Source organism: Ooceraea biroi, chromosome 1 (assembly GCF_003672135.1).
Source record: "Ooceraea biroi isolate clonal line C1 chromosome 1, Obir_v5.4, whole genome shotgun sequence".
Taxonomy (NCBI): Eukaryota; Metazoa; Arthropoda; class Insecta; order Hymenoptera; family Formicidae; genus Ooceraea; species Ooceraea biroi.
In genome coordinates, this window is record NC_039506.1 from 7,967,925 (window position 1) to 7,981,331 (window position 13,407).

Sequence of the window (13,407 nt, forward strand, 5' to 3'; positions counted from 1 at the left end):
CCGCGACTGTTTCGCGTCACGAAACGAGCTTTGCTCTTTACATCGCCGCACAGAAAAGTAGAATAGAATAAGTCGAGAAAATCATTGTCTTGAACGTATGAATATTTTATCTTGAGAGAGAAATCGAGTTACGGATAAACCTTTTATATGAAAATAATTCTTCGCCTCAAGGCAAACACTCGCTTTTGAGAAGATAAATTACAAAATACAGCAATTTGCTATCAGACAAGTATGAGCTCTCGGTTTTATCAGTAAAGCGATGATTTCGTCATCATCATCTCGTAAGAACAAACTGTAGACGATGTTAATATATTAGGAAGCACCGGAGTTGAGCGATGTATGTATCTCCGATAGGAAACTGGGAAATGATTCTCGATCAGACACTCCGCTTTGACTCGAGCTGGCTCGCGAATTTTTCGGCATCTTCCGACATCGTTCATGTAACACAAGAGACCTTCTTACGAGAGAGACGGCATCCCGCGGCGGTAACCGGGTGAAAGGGAAAAGCGGCACTCGGCCGCTTTAATTGCAACCGCGTATATGATATGTGCGACTCTTTTGTGTCTTGATTAAGGAGAGGCCCTCGCACAACATTAACGTCAACTATCCATTTACTTGAACATGAGCTACACGCTCAGTTAAACGCATCCGTGTTCTCGTGCGTTCTTCCATCCATACGTCCCCTCGTGTTAGGGCCAACGGTCCCTTCTTCCTCTCCTTTTCTTTACCTCTCTCTTCTCTGTCTCAATAAATGCTCCTCTCTGTTTTTCTACATCTCGCACACATACCGTGTACCCTTTCATGACGGTACACCGCCACTCCTTTTCCCGCTACCTTCGCCTACCTCTCGATACCACCTCGGTGTTCGTGCTCCCTTCGAGCTCCGTGTTTCCCCCCTCGTCCCTTTCTCAGCCGGTCTTCGTGCTCTCGCTCAGCTGGCCGGATCCGCGGATATCTAACTGTACCGACCCTGGTTAGTCGGCGAAGTTGCCGCTTTGTCGTCGATTAGCTGGTACGCGGGCAGGAAGAGATGGACGACAACGAGGCGATGGTCTACGATGCGCGACCAACGGGAGAAATAAACGGTAGGAAACGCGTCCACCGCCGCAACTTGTTAGTTTTAATTAAAGTGCGGCACTTTTCGTGGCATCGAGCGCGATCGCGAGAAACTCTTAGAGATAATCAGTCGAGATGAGAAGGGATGAGCTCTTCCGTGAAGAAGCAAAGACGCACCTATACGGTTTATTTTATTTTGAAAAAGAATGATGGAAAAAGAACTGGTTATGTAATTTATTTGTTCCTGATGTTTCATGAGAACGAATCGCGTGAGTTCTCCCCAAAGTGTATTCCTCACGGAAGCAATGACCACCAATGCTTCAGTGCGATCCACGTGTCTTTGTACTTCACATTCCGGCGTGCATTTATACTGACTTCCTTTCTTGCTGATCGTTGCTCGCGTGTCTCGTTAGGCTCCTCCTGTGCTCCTCTTTCTCCATCCATCGATTCTGCCCTCAACGCCCGGTGCTCGTGGTACTCTGTTCGGTTTTGCGCTCGTCCCTCTTTCATTCAGCCACCTCGCAACAAAGTGCAATATTGTCTCAATGTTTTGCGTGGGATCTTGCCACGCAACATTTCAAGTCTCGACCTGTCGTCAGAGAGATTTTCCATGGTCGTCTCACGTCGCTCGAATTCCACATATTTTAACGTGCACATGCATCTACATTGCACGTACGATTCCTCTCGCGCGCGTACGCGATGGGAACATAGATTTGCGAGAAAGTCCGTTGACAATCACCGGGCGGAAGCGGATTGCCCGTTCAAGAAAATGTAAACGCTGTCTTTTAGGTAATCACCTATTGTGTGAACTATTCGGAGAAATCGCACAGGATGCCGACATGGATTTTACGTGCTTACCCTACTTACCCTGGAAATGACGGTGCATGCATCGGCATAGAAGTCACCAATTACTTGGTTAAATATGAAGATCAACAAAATAACCCTTAACATTGTTAGAAGTACGGCTGTTTAGATATACGGCGTACGTGCTGCTGAAGTTTTATTGTAATGATAGCTAAAAAATTACGTGTTTCAAGAAACCTGGCGAACGTAGTTCCTAACAGGCTTCTCGGGCGTGGTAGACACAAAGATATATTACTGCCAAAAGCGTTTGCACAATTTCGCGTATCAGTGCGAGGTACGTAAAAGCATGCACGGGAAGCTATGCGAACGCTAATTTATTCCTCAGCCAGTGTTCAATATTACAGACCTCGTAGCAGATATGTGAAATGGGTCTCGGTATCACACTTCTGCTTCCTTATCATTGATTCTCCGGGGTTTTTTCTGCATGCAGCTCAAGGTTCTCTCGTTATATTCACACCTTTTTTTCTTCCCCCATCGTTTCCTTTCCTCTTCCCACGGAATCGTAGTCGGAGAGATCACCGAGTACCTAACTGTAATCCTGTAGTTAGCGAAGCTGCTGCTTTGTCGCCGATTAGCCAGCTAGAGGTTGAAGCCGTGCTGAGTCGCGCTCGTGTGCGATCGCCTAAAAGAGGCGGCACAAGGAGGAAGAGGAAGCGCAGGGAGATGTAACATCGAGCCACGTTTAACACCCTCCGGGCAAAGAGGCGCAAGTACGACAAACGACCACGGCCGAAGTTCAAGCGACCCGAGGGAGTCGTATTGGAGAACATTAACGAGCTCACGAGCGTAGTGACGGGATCTGCGCGTATTTTCTCGCCGTTACTTTTTCGTCCAGGGAATATCGCGCGATTGCATCTCCGCGGCTGCACGATTAGATCGAACCGAGTTGTCTGAGAAAGCTCGTTGCACGGACGTCCGTTGACTCAATCCGTCGACTCGATTAGGCGTACTCGCATAAATTATCGGAAAACGTTACTACGTCGGGAGAAATCGTCCCACCTCGATTTATGCCGGGAATCGAAAATTTATAAGGTAGCTCTCCACGTGGCGCGTACACGGTCGCAGCAGGTGAGCAGAGCTTGTAATAGAATCCTCGAGAGAGAGACGGCGCGAAATTATACGGGGTGCTTCAGGAAGTTTGCATTGAACTTGAGGAGCAAATTATCCGAGATGCTTCAGAGCGGAAATTTCTCGCGCAAAAATTCTAGTCGCAGCGTAATTTCGGAATTATTCAACGTTTAAGATGAGAATTGTTCAAATTGTGAGAGACAAGTTGCGCTTTCCCACAATGAACCAGATGAACGTTATCTAATTAGATGGGCACTTTGGTAGCATCATCACGCGCGCGATTTTGCATTTAAACAAATATCTATTACAAATTTGTTACATCGAAGGAAAATCGCCCTATGCTGTGAAAATCGTCAGTGAGTTTGTGACGCGAAACGGACGGGACACCCTGTATAAAGAGTACGATGTATCAGCGGGATAACAGCCGGAATATTCTCGTTAAATTAGATGAAGAGCGAACGGCGACGAGGTCGCGAGCAGCGGCGTAAATTGCGACAATCCCCGAACGTATTTACGCGCGATGTGATTTACGATTTTGCTTGCGCGCGGCTCTTGCGAGTTGATCGCGCGCGCTAACGTCTTCACGGGGCTCAAACTAATGCGCAGATCAAACCGATTCGCCCAACTCAAACTCGAGCACACACCACACCGAGAGCGTGTCGATCCGCCGTAAGTTCTCGCACGTGAAAGCGGTCGCCTGTTTACGACCGTTCGCCCGACGATAAAGTCGTTCGCAACGGCGCCGTCGACTTGGCCGCGACTAATCCTGGTCTGGCAATATGCATACAGGCGGTGTGGATTGAGTTAATACGGGATTATTTGTGCGGCTAAAAAAGGCAAATGCGCGCGATTGTTTCGCGGCCGGTTTCACCGCTGCGTTCACTGGGAGTCTGTATCGGCTATAGTTTCGACGTTGCATTACATTATGTTATGTTGAATGCAACATGAATACCTTCGAAAAAATTGGATTAAAAATGATAAAATGTAGCAGTGGGAATAACAATTGCGGAAGAAACGGGAACGTGGTCGGCGTAAACTATCCCTTAGTAGTTAAATTAGATTATTAATTACGAACGTTCGCCCCCCTTCGGGATTTCGCTTGATCGTGAAGGCTGACACTAGCAAAATCACGATTTACGATTCGATGTACACTGTATCCCGGGTCAGGCATTTTTAACACATGGATATATCAAGGACGTAAAAGTGGAAGTGAAATGAGGATGCGGCACGGAAGATCCGTATCACTGCCTACGGCCAATGCTACTAGACGAGTGATTGCGATAAGTAGGTGTACCGGAATGGTTAGATACTAAAGATTTACTAAAGATGATTAAATAGATAGAGTGGAAAACATGGTTACACGCAGCCGAAACGATTAATCTAACTGGAGATAACGAGACTAAGCGGTAGTATTCGGGCCCACATTAATATCAATTGACGAAGAAAAAATTATAATTTGCAAAAATGCACGCGATTTTTTTCTGCATAAAATACTCTTTATTATTATTTCATCAAAATAACAGTTCAATTTTATAGGCATACAATTTAATAGAAATAAAAAATATAATCTATTTATAAATAAAGTATTTTAATTAGTAGACATTTTCACATCTATAGCATAACATAAAGTTTCATAAATAAGACATAAGTAAAAAAATGATAATTATATATTTAATAATTAATTCTACATATTATATTTCACTATCTTTATCCATCACATAGTACATATTACATAGTATATAGTTTAAGTCAGTTATTGGCTTCTTATTCAGATCACGTTGACCGCATCATCCACTTTCGCCATACGGTCTATACGACCATTGTTTTCCAATCTGTGCTCGCAAAAGTGATTCGGAACGTCGTTTAACGGATCCATGCATCACCATGAAAGATCCACTCATTTAATAGTACATGCGGGTATTTAAATAAAGTACCATCATTTCCGGCATTTCATAACCGTTGCCGATCGATCGTGTCTAATATAGTCGGCCGATATTCTCGCGCGGCTAATTACATGGGAGTATTTTATTATCGTGACGTCGTGTTCTGCCCGTGATGAATCAAAGGCCGCTTACCGTAACGTTAACACACATCAACACGGTCTCGTCGTTACGTCCTGACCGGCACATTGGTCCCGTGGCCTTCACGTGGGCGGAATAGGCCCGAGTCCCACACGCCGTTGCCGGAAAAGAACTTACGATGTGCGTGTGTACCGAGTCCGCGATAATTTATCACATGTAGAAAACGGCGAAAATTTATACGTCTCCGCCGGCGCACGCACACGAGTAAGCTATGATAATGAACGTATTTATGCAAAAAGGATTCCTTGCGCTAGTACGCGTCGCGCCCCACGAGTTTATCAGCCTAATTAGCTATGCGTGGTTTACGGTACATTGTGCGTTCTTCTGAGAGCGCTGCAAGCTTCGAGCGATGTGATAATTGAATATGCAGCAGAAGGCGGAAGGCTACTACCGCGGACGGTAATTTTTAATTGGTACGTTTCGTGCACCGATACAGAGTTTGTAATTCATAAATCATCCGTGAAACACGCGCGTATGGTAAGCTTTTAGGAGAATATGTTACGAACCAGGGGATAAGCTCGAAATAAATGGATTTTTATATAGCTGACATAAAGAAGTAAATGTAGAATTTACATGACACGTGCGCGCCGTTTTAGTATTGTGATTTAAATATCATACCACAATTTTACTGCGAAATATTTCGTGTCAGCAAATGCTTATACGAAAGATCGGTAGTGCTAATTGCAGAACGAGGAGAAGAAGAAAAGGAATACGTTGCATCTCAATGTTTCGCGAGCAATATGTAAAACATCCTTAATGACTACGATGCCATATTCAATTGTTGTTCGCCACGTAATTAGGAGATTACGGAATTTTTATTTCGAGAAATATCGAAGCACTAAGCTGGGTACGTACTGGCTAAGTACGTACATGCATGTAAGCGCGCAAAAAGAGATAACGTTCCATTGCAGTCGACATGGGATCTGTAACTACGTGATCGACCTTTGCAGCATTATCTCCAGTCGCGTAGATAGTAAACATGTAGGGGAAAGTAGCCGAATTTGGATCGCCTAGGTTGGACCACTTGTTGTATGCAACAAAACAATACTTGAGATTACAATTTATTTTATATTTTAGAAACGACTCGTTACGCTACGCGCACAACCATTGCATCTCTCATATTATTATAATACGAAGATCCAAATTGCTTGATGCGCACAATTACTTCTTCACCGCGTAATTGGTATTGCGATGTGAGAAAATTAGAGAATCTTAGAAATCACCGGTAGAGACCTACATAGATATGCATGACGTGATTAAAAGAAAAAAATTTAGAAAGTAGATGTTATCAAAAAATGTGAATTATAATTAAACGTTTGTGAGAAAATCGTCAGATGTTTATTAATAATTGAAGACGTAAATTGGTAATATTGGTAACGCACGTGCGCGCACGTTTGATAATGGTATAAATTTCCGAGAATATATAATGGAAAAATCCGATTACGAAGCGTAAGTTCCGCCTCTTCATCGAAGATAAATTCCGCTCAGATCTCTACAGATCTCTTGAGAGCACACGCTTGCTCGTGCTGCGCGCGAAGTAATTTTGATTTTCCGCTCAGATATGTTAGAGCATTAGTCGAGCAACTGACAACAAGCTTGTGACGAATAGCGATATTTGCTAGTACTTGCGTGAACTAATACGACCTGGCAAAAAATGAAATCTCGCATTAAGGTCAGATTAAGTAGATTCCAGCCTTTGCTTCTTTTCGTTACCGTCCGCATGATCTTGCGGCTAATGAAGTTTGAATACTGCGGAACACGAACGTGTGCATGCGTATGCAAATATATCTTATTTATGGGACCGGGTATGTTCGCATAGCGTAACAAATCAAAAGACCGTCTGAAAACTCGAGCACGTATAAATTGGAAACACGTATAAATTCTATCTCCTGTGTCCAAAGAGAATTTTAAAAAGCAGTCTATGTATGGTTTACTCGAATTTGCCTAGAACAGGAGGTACGCACTTTTTGAAAGAAAGTAATTGTACTTCTACCATAATTCTTCTATCCAAACAAAATATTATTAAGTAACAATTCTTAGCATCAAGATCTTCATTTAAAGTGTAAACAAAGCAGAAACTGCATTTTCTAATTTGAGATGTCAGGATCTATAATACTTTTAAAGATATCCTTACGCTTGTATGTTACATTCTATATGTACACAATGCATCTAGACGATGGTCCGTAATACCACATGCACATCTAATAACATAATATAAATTTATTATCAGTTCTCATCTCGCAAAATCTTGTGCGTGATGATTGCATGTTAAGCAAACAGACCTCTCGCAAGGCATTGCACCTAGCGGTAAAAGGTACGATCGAGATGTGGGCCAATGCGCTCGAAAATCACCATCGTGTCTAAAAACGGAGCGTTACGTAGAATTAATACCGTCACGCATAATCCACCAGTAGCAACGGTGCAGTGAATCCGTCTGTCGTAAAATCTACCATATTATACGAATCTGCGCAGGCGAGCGGAGTCCAGACGAGCTCTCGTCGCTTTCCCCGCAAAAATCGCTGCGGGGTCATACCACTCGTCATTTAATACCGGTGATGCACGCGAGGGACGGCCGGAGCATTATAATTTTCGATACTCGATAATCACGGCCCGGCTCTCGTTTTAGGTGCTCTTTAGGCCGCGGCCCGGGCACGCAGCCAATTACACGATAATCGTAGATATCGCGCACGCAGGCAGAATTCAGGGTACGACCCAGATCCCAAGAGGAGAGACTGCCCGCCGCCGAGGCGATGACGACTACGATGACGATGGCGACGATGGCGATAACGATGATGGCGTATGTGCGCGTCGCGGTACGGGATAAGGTTTCGCCGAGGCCAATCGATAATGCCTATCCGAATGATCGATGTGCGCCTCGCCCGATCATCGGCGTGCGTTATTAACCGGCGCGCAGATTTTCCGCGGCACTAATTGCGTTCGCACGCGGATCCCGAAACGGGGCAGCGGCGTGCGAACGTGCCGAGAAAGCCGCAGGCTTTATGGATGCTCGCTCGCGAAACTGAGAGGAGATAGGAGCAGATTGCCAGCGGCTTGTCCGATTCGATTAATTAAATACGTATGTGGTTCTCTTCGCGCCGCGCGTTTCGCCAGTGTTATCTGGCCGGCGTTTTATCGCTTTCGACCGCCTGTATCGCTACCGTGGACTTTGTCTCGCGCATTATTTCGCTTTAATTGCCGGGGGCGGGCGTGTATTTACATCGCTGCACGTATTTCGATGTAATTTACTCGCGCGCATTGAAAACACCAGTGTTTCAGGCTACACAATGTGCTGTTGCAAATTGTGCTACTGTGGCGAGCGTTTACGTGTATCATGGATTAACACGTTAACCATGCACCTTAAGATATCGCTGGCAGTGGCGTTTTAACGATGAACAGCTAACTGTATTTATCGAATACGTATGCGTCGAGAATTATTCCATGATTAGCAGTAAACTCCCTTATCAAGAGATACGGAGAAATACAGGGAAACGAATGCATCAGTCATCGTAGGATGCTGCGGCTGCGTGTGATTAATTTCTTCGCAGAATTCACGCTCGAAGCTTCCAATCCTGTCGTGGCGTTAGGCAGTACGATACATTGATGGTACTTAATTAATCATCGACACGTACATCGTCGAATTTGATTTTAAAACTTGCGCGGTTCTGGCACCGCGGAGAAATCACCGCGGTAACATATGCACTTTGCGGATTTGTCGGAGAGAAATGCAACCGTAATCGCAGATTAGACCCGCGATGCACAACACAAGCATGCCCAATCAATATTTCTCCCCATTAGATAACTTCCTGGTGTGAATGATCAATGCGCTTCTGATCATCATCGCCGATCGTTTCGTACGATTTATTAACGCGCTGTGAATTTCCCATCGCGCTAATTACGCTTATCGAGAGATCATCATATTAAAGCTGCGGACTATACAATCGTGATCACATACCTGAAATAATAAATCAATCCTTGCATTCAGCGTGAAGCATGAAATTAATTTTTTGCATTGAACGAGCTCTACGTGTAATTCTTCCTTTTCCTGTACTTCTAAGCGGATCGTAATTTTAAATCTTATCATCTAATAGACAGATGAGATGCTAACAGCATCTACCAGCCAGCTGTGAAAGGAGTGAGATTCGAGTTATTCGAACAATTTGGTGTTGCAGCACCGCCCGTTGGACCGTTAAATATATAATCGAGCTGTATTATTCACAGCAACAGTTTCGCATACGTTACAAGGCTTAACTCACATTCGGCGAACGACAGCGGGATACACAATATGCGTATCGGCAGGCGCGCAATGCTTTATGCGATCCTAAAACGTCAGTGTTTCGCGCGGCGTTCACGCGCGAGAAAGTAGTAAATGCACTCACGGGTACGCCGCGCGCGTCCGGTAGGAATGCAAGTAGTAATGCCGCCGCCACCGCCGTGTATTCGACCGGTTGCTATGAGAAATGTCCAAGTGGACGTAAATAATGTCTGACCAGCAGCTACGCGGTAACTAATGCTCTAATGCCTATACGGCTCGATCGGAAATAATCAGAGAGGGTCGTAAATATCGATATATTCGAGTACTCGAGAGAGAGAGAGAGAGAAAGAGAGAACCGTTCGTTCCTGACTTTACCGTTGACTTCTTTATTATTAGCACAAGATCTATGAGTCGCAGGAGATGACACTTGGCCATTTATTGGAATGAATTCATATGCATATTAACGCGCTTGTCAACGTGGTTATATATAGCTGCTACCAAGTTGTCGATTCTTATTCTATTTGAAATTTGATTGCTATATATTATAATGATGATACATCTCAATAATACGAATTAGAGACGACTATTAAGAAATAACGAGCCTTTATCAGTCATTATTTTAATTTTAAATGGACCTTAATTAGCATGATATTATTGAGTATCGAATATTGAAAAATAATAAATTTATATTACATTGAAGAAGTTGCGGGCAATTGGATAACGGAGAATAATTGTTTAGGGAGCGAATTCAAATCTCTGACTACTCATGTCTAACTAACGACTATGGCTCTCAAAGTATCAACATCCGTATTCGATCGAGCATCCCTTTATCAAATTATTTGCTCGCATCCGTGCACAATGTTGCGCTCGTAAACAAGGATTCGATTCGAATAATCTTCCATCGAGCGATCTTCGATCGGCATATAACCGGGAGGTAGTCTTGATCGCTTCTGCAAACGTAAATACACCCACCCGCCGAAGCCCCGTTATCGAGCACTCTTATCACGGCGATCTGTGCTCGTGCATCGAGTCGCTCTCCTCGAAACTCGGTCTGTGCGCCGATCTTATTTCCTAAGAAAACCGGCATCGAGCGCGGAGAAAAGATTCGCCCGACCAAGACGAAAGAATTAGAACAAACTGTTCGGATTGGTGCGTGATTCTCGTACGAAACAGATGGATCCACGCTCTAGAAAATTGTCTTTGCAAATTCTTTTTCATATTTTATGATATTTTGGAAAACAGATTGTGGTGCTGTACTTTACTATACTGTTACTTCATTGTTTTATACATATGACTCACTATTTTGAAGATTATGAAGGAAAATCATAAGAAGAGGAATTTTTCAAGACTTCTTAAAATTAAATAAATGATAGTGTTTTACCAAATGTTTTAATTTTATAAATAATTGTTCTTGAATTAGCTTTTTCCTAAGTACTTTGTCTTACGATATCTTTCTTTGATTCAAATAATTTTTCATTAAATATTTTTGACGCGCTGTCGAGTACTGTTACTAGTATGACATGTACAGATTAATAAAACGAGCTATGCAAATGAGAGAGAAGCTGCGGTCAGTTGGTCTGTTTCTGCTCGTAAATAGTAATGGGCATCTGCTGGTTGGCGCGGGGGCGTGAGACTCAGCAAGACCTTGATGCATCGTCGGCACGTTAGCAAGAAGTATTAGTAGAATGGCTTGAGTGAGAGGCATGGTAAACAAATAGGAAACATATACAGAAACAGTCTTGATAGATATCTTCCTGCAATTGGAAACGCACGATCAAAGGATGCATTTCGCACGTTTTCAATGCATAGTTTATAGAACAATAAAATTCATTCATTACTTTCAGAGATTTGTTTGACATTTATATTATCAATATAATTCTTTTTAATGTCTTTATTGAAGCAGATTATAAAGCCGGATTAACAAATAATTATACATCTCTGTCAGAGATGTATACTTGATTTTAACAGCTCGATATGTTAATATCGAGAGTTAGAATTGTATTGATGGCTGGCATGTTTTTGAATGATATGATTTCCGATTTATTATTCCTTATGAAGATAAATAATATTTTCTTCAATGTGCGAATCTATAAGGGACGATTATAAAGCTGTCCGCTGTCCGAATAAACAGTTATTCTGACGTTCTCCAATATATATATATAAAAGTTATTTTATATACACACACCTGGTGTTCACCTGATCTAATCGAGAATGCATTAGTTCAATAGTACCATTTAACAATCTACGAAACAACAGTTTATATTAATTTATTTCTCGGATTCAATTTGCGAAGTCCGAGTTACAATCCAAAGGTTTCCGGAAGTTCAGAAACATTTGGCGAGCAGCGAAATGTGTGTGTGAAGCTGGTGTATCATTTCGCGGAAAATCATTAATTATTGAGAGTTCTGGCTCCCTTTTTAATAGTTCTAGAGTTCCTGATAGGTTAAACACATAGTTCTGGCCATTCAAGCGAAAAAGCGCATAGTGCAAAGTGAGACGCCAACTTCACGCAGCGTCTCACTTTGTCCTGCGACAGTTTCCGCCATAATTCCGGCTAGATTTTAAAAGATCTACAGTTCTACATGAGTTCTAGAAAGAGTTCTAGCGAAAAACATTTTTTTTCATTTTTTATAATTATTAAAGCTAAAAAATGCTTAAGGGAATGACGACTGGTTAATTTCAGAGAGTTCTGTCCTTTATGAAATATTTCTCGTGTAGTTCTGGACATATTTAACCATTTTCCAAAGAGTTCTGAATGCAAACATTAACAATTATTTAATAAAAAATTTTTATCGTCCGAGAAAAACGTATCTACGGAGATATATGTGAGACGCTGGTCGATTTTCGAGAGTTCTGCTTATTCTAAAACAGTTCTCGTATAGTTCCGGACATGTGCAATGCCTTTCCAAAGAGTTCTGAGAGGAACAACAATTAGAACGTTTTTTCAAAAATTATTTCGCCCGAAGAGTGGACGTTTTCGACTTTACCAGTGAGACGCTGGTCGATTATCGAGAGTTCTGCTTATTCTAAAATACTTCTCGTATAGTTCCGGACATGTACAATGCCTTTCCAAAGAGTTCTGATAGAAACAACGATTAGAAAATTTTTGAAAATTTATTTCGCCCAAAGAGTGGACGTTTTCGACTTTACTAGTGAGACCGCTGGTTGATTTTTGAGAGTTCTGCTTATTCTAAAACAGTTCTCGTATAGTTCGTGACATGTACAATGCCTTTCCAAAGAGTTCTGACAGGAACAACGATTAGAAAATTTTTTTAAAAATTATTTCATCCGAAGAGTGGACGTTTTCGACTTTACCAGTGAGACGCTGGCCGAAATGTCGGAGTTCTGGCTTTCCTAAAATACTTTTATAATTCCGCACGTACTTATGATTTTTCTACAGAGTGCTATGTATGAGAGGTGCATAGAACTCTTTAGGAAGCTTCACACACACCAGCGAAATTATAATAAGGTGTGTCTTTCCGCGTGTGAAGATGTTACTTTTCACAAATATTGCAAATGCAACCGGCCTGGCTAACACCAGTGATAATCACGTAAGCACGTAAATTCGCGCTACTCTGTGAAATAGGTGGATGCCACGGTTCTCTCGATTCACATTACGTCCGATGCATCAGCGCACGTGCATCACGCTGCATCACGCGGTGCAACTGCATCTTCGTTGGCGTGCAATCGGCCGCGTGCGAGCGCGATCGCGTACGTATACGCGATACGTATGTACGCACATATATACGAGAACCACCCGTGATTATGGTTATCACACCGACGATTGGATCAAGTGCATTAGCTACGCACGAATTGAGCGTCTACGCCGCGCATACGCTGCGCATCGCGCCGACTGGCTCGGCTTGACCACGTCGGCGGAATACTTTAGGATGAGAGAGAGAGAGAGAGAGAGAGAGAGAGAGAGAGAGAGAGAGAATCGAGAGTGCGATCTGAGGATGAGAGTATCATCACCTCCCAAAATCTCGATAAGCGGAATTTAACGACAGTGCGATTAATTTCCTGCAGAGAAATTGAATATAGTGTACACTATATAAAATAATTTTTTTTATACATCTGATGGATCCG

The 13,407-nt window shown here is 42.8% G+C and overlaps 1 protein-coding gene across 3 annotated transcripts in view; it reads left to right on the forward strand.

Moving 5' to 3' along the window:
• Positions 1 to 13,407, forward strand: part of LOC105288137 — a 292,115-nt gene that overhangs the window by 175,936 nt on the left and 102,772 nt on the right. The gene's annotated exons all lie outside the window — the stretch shown is intronic.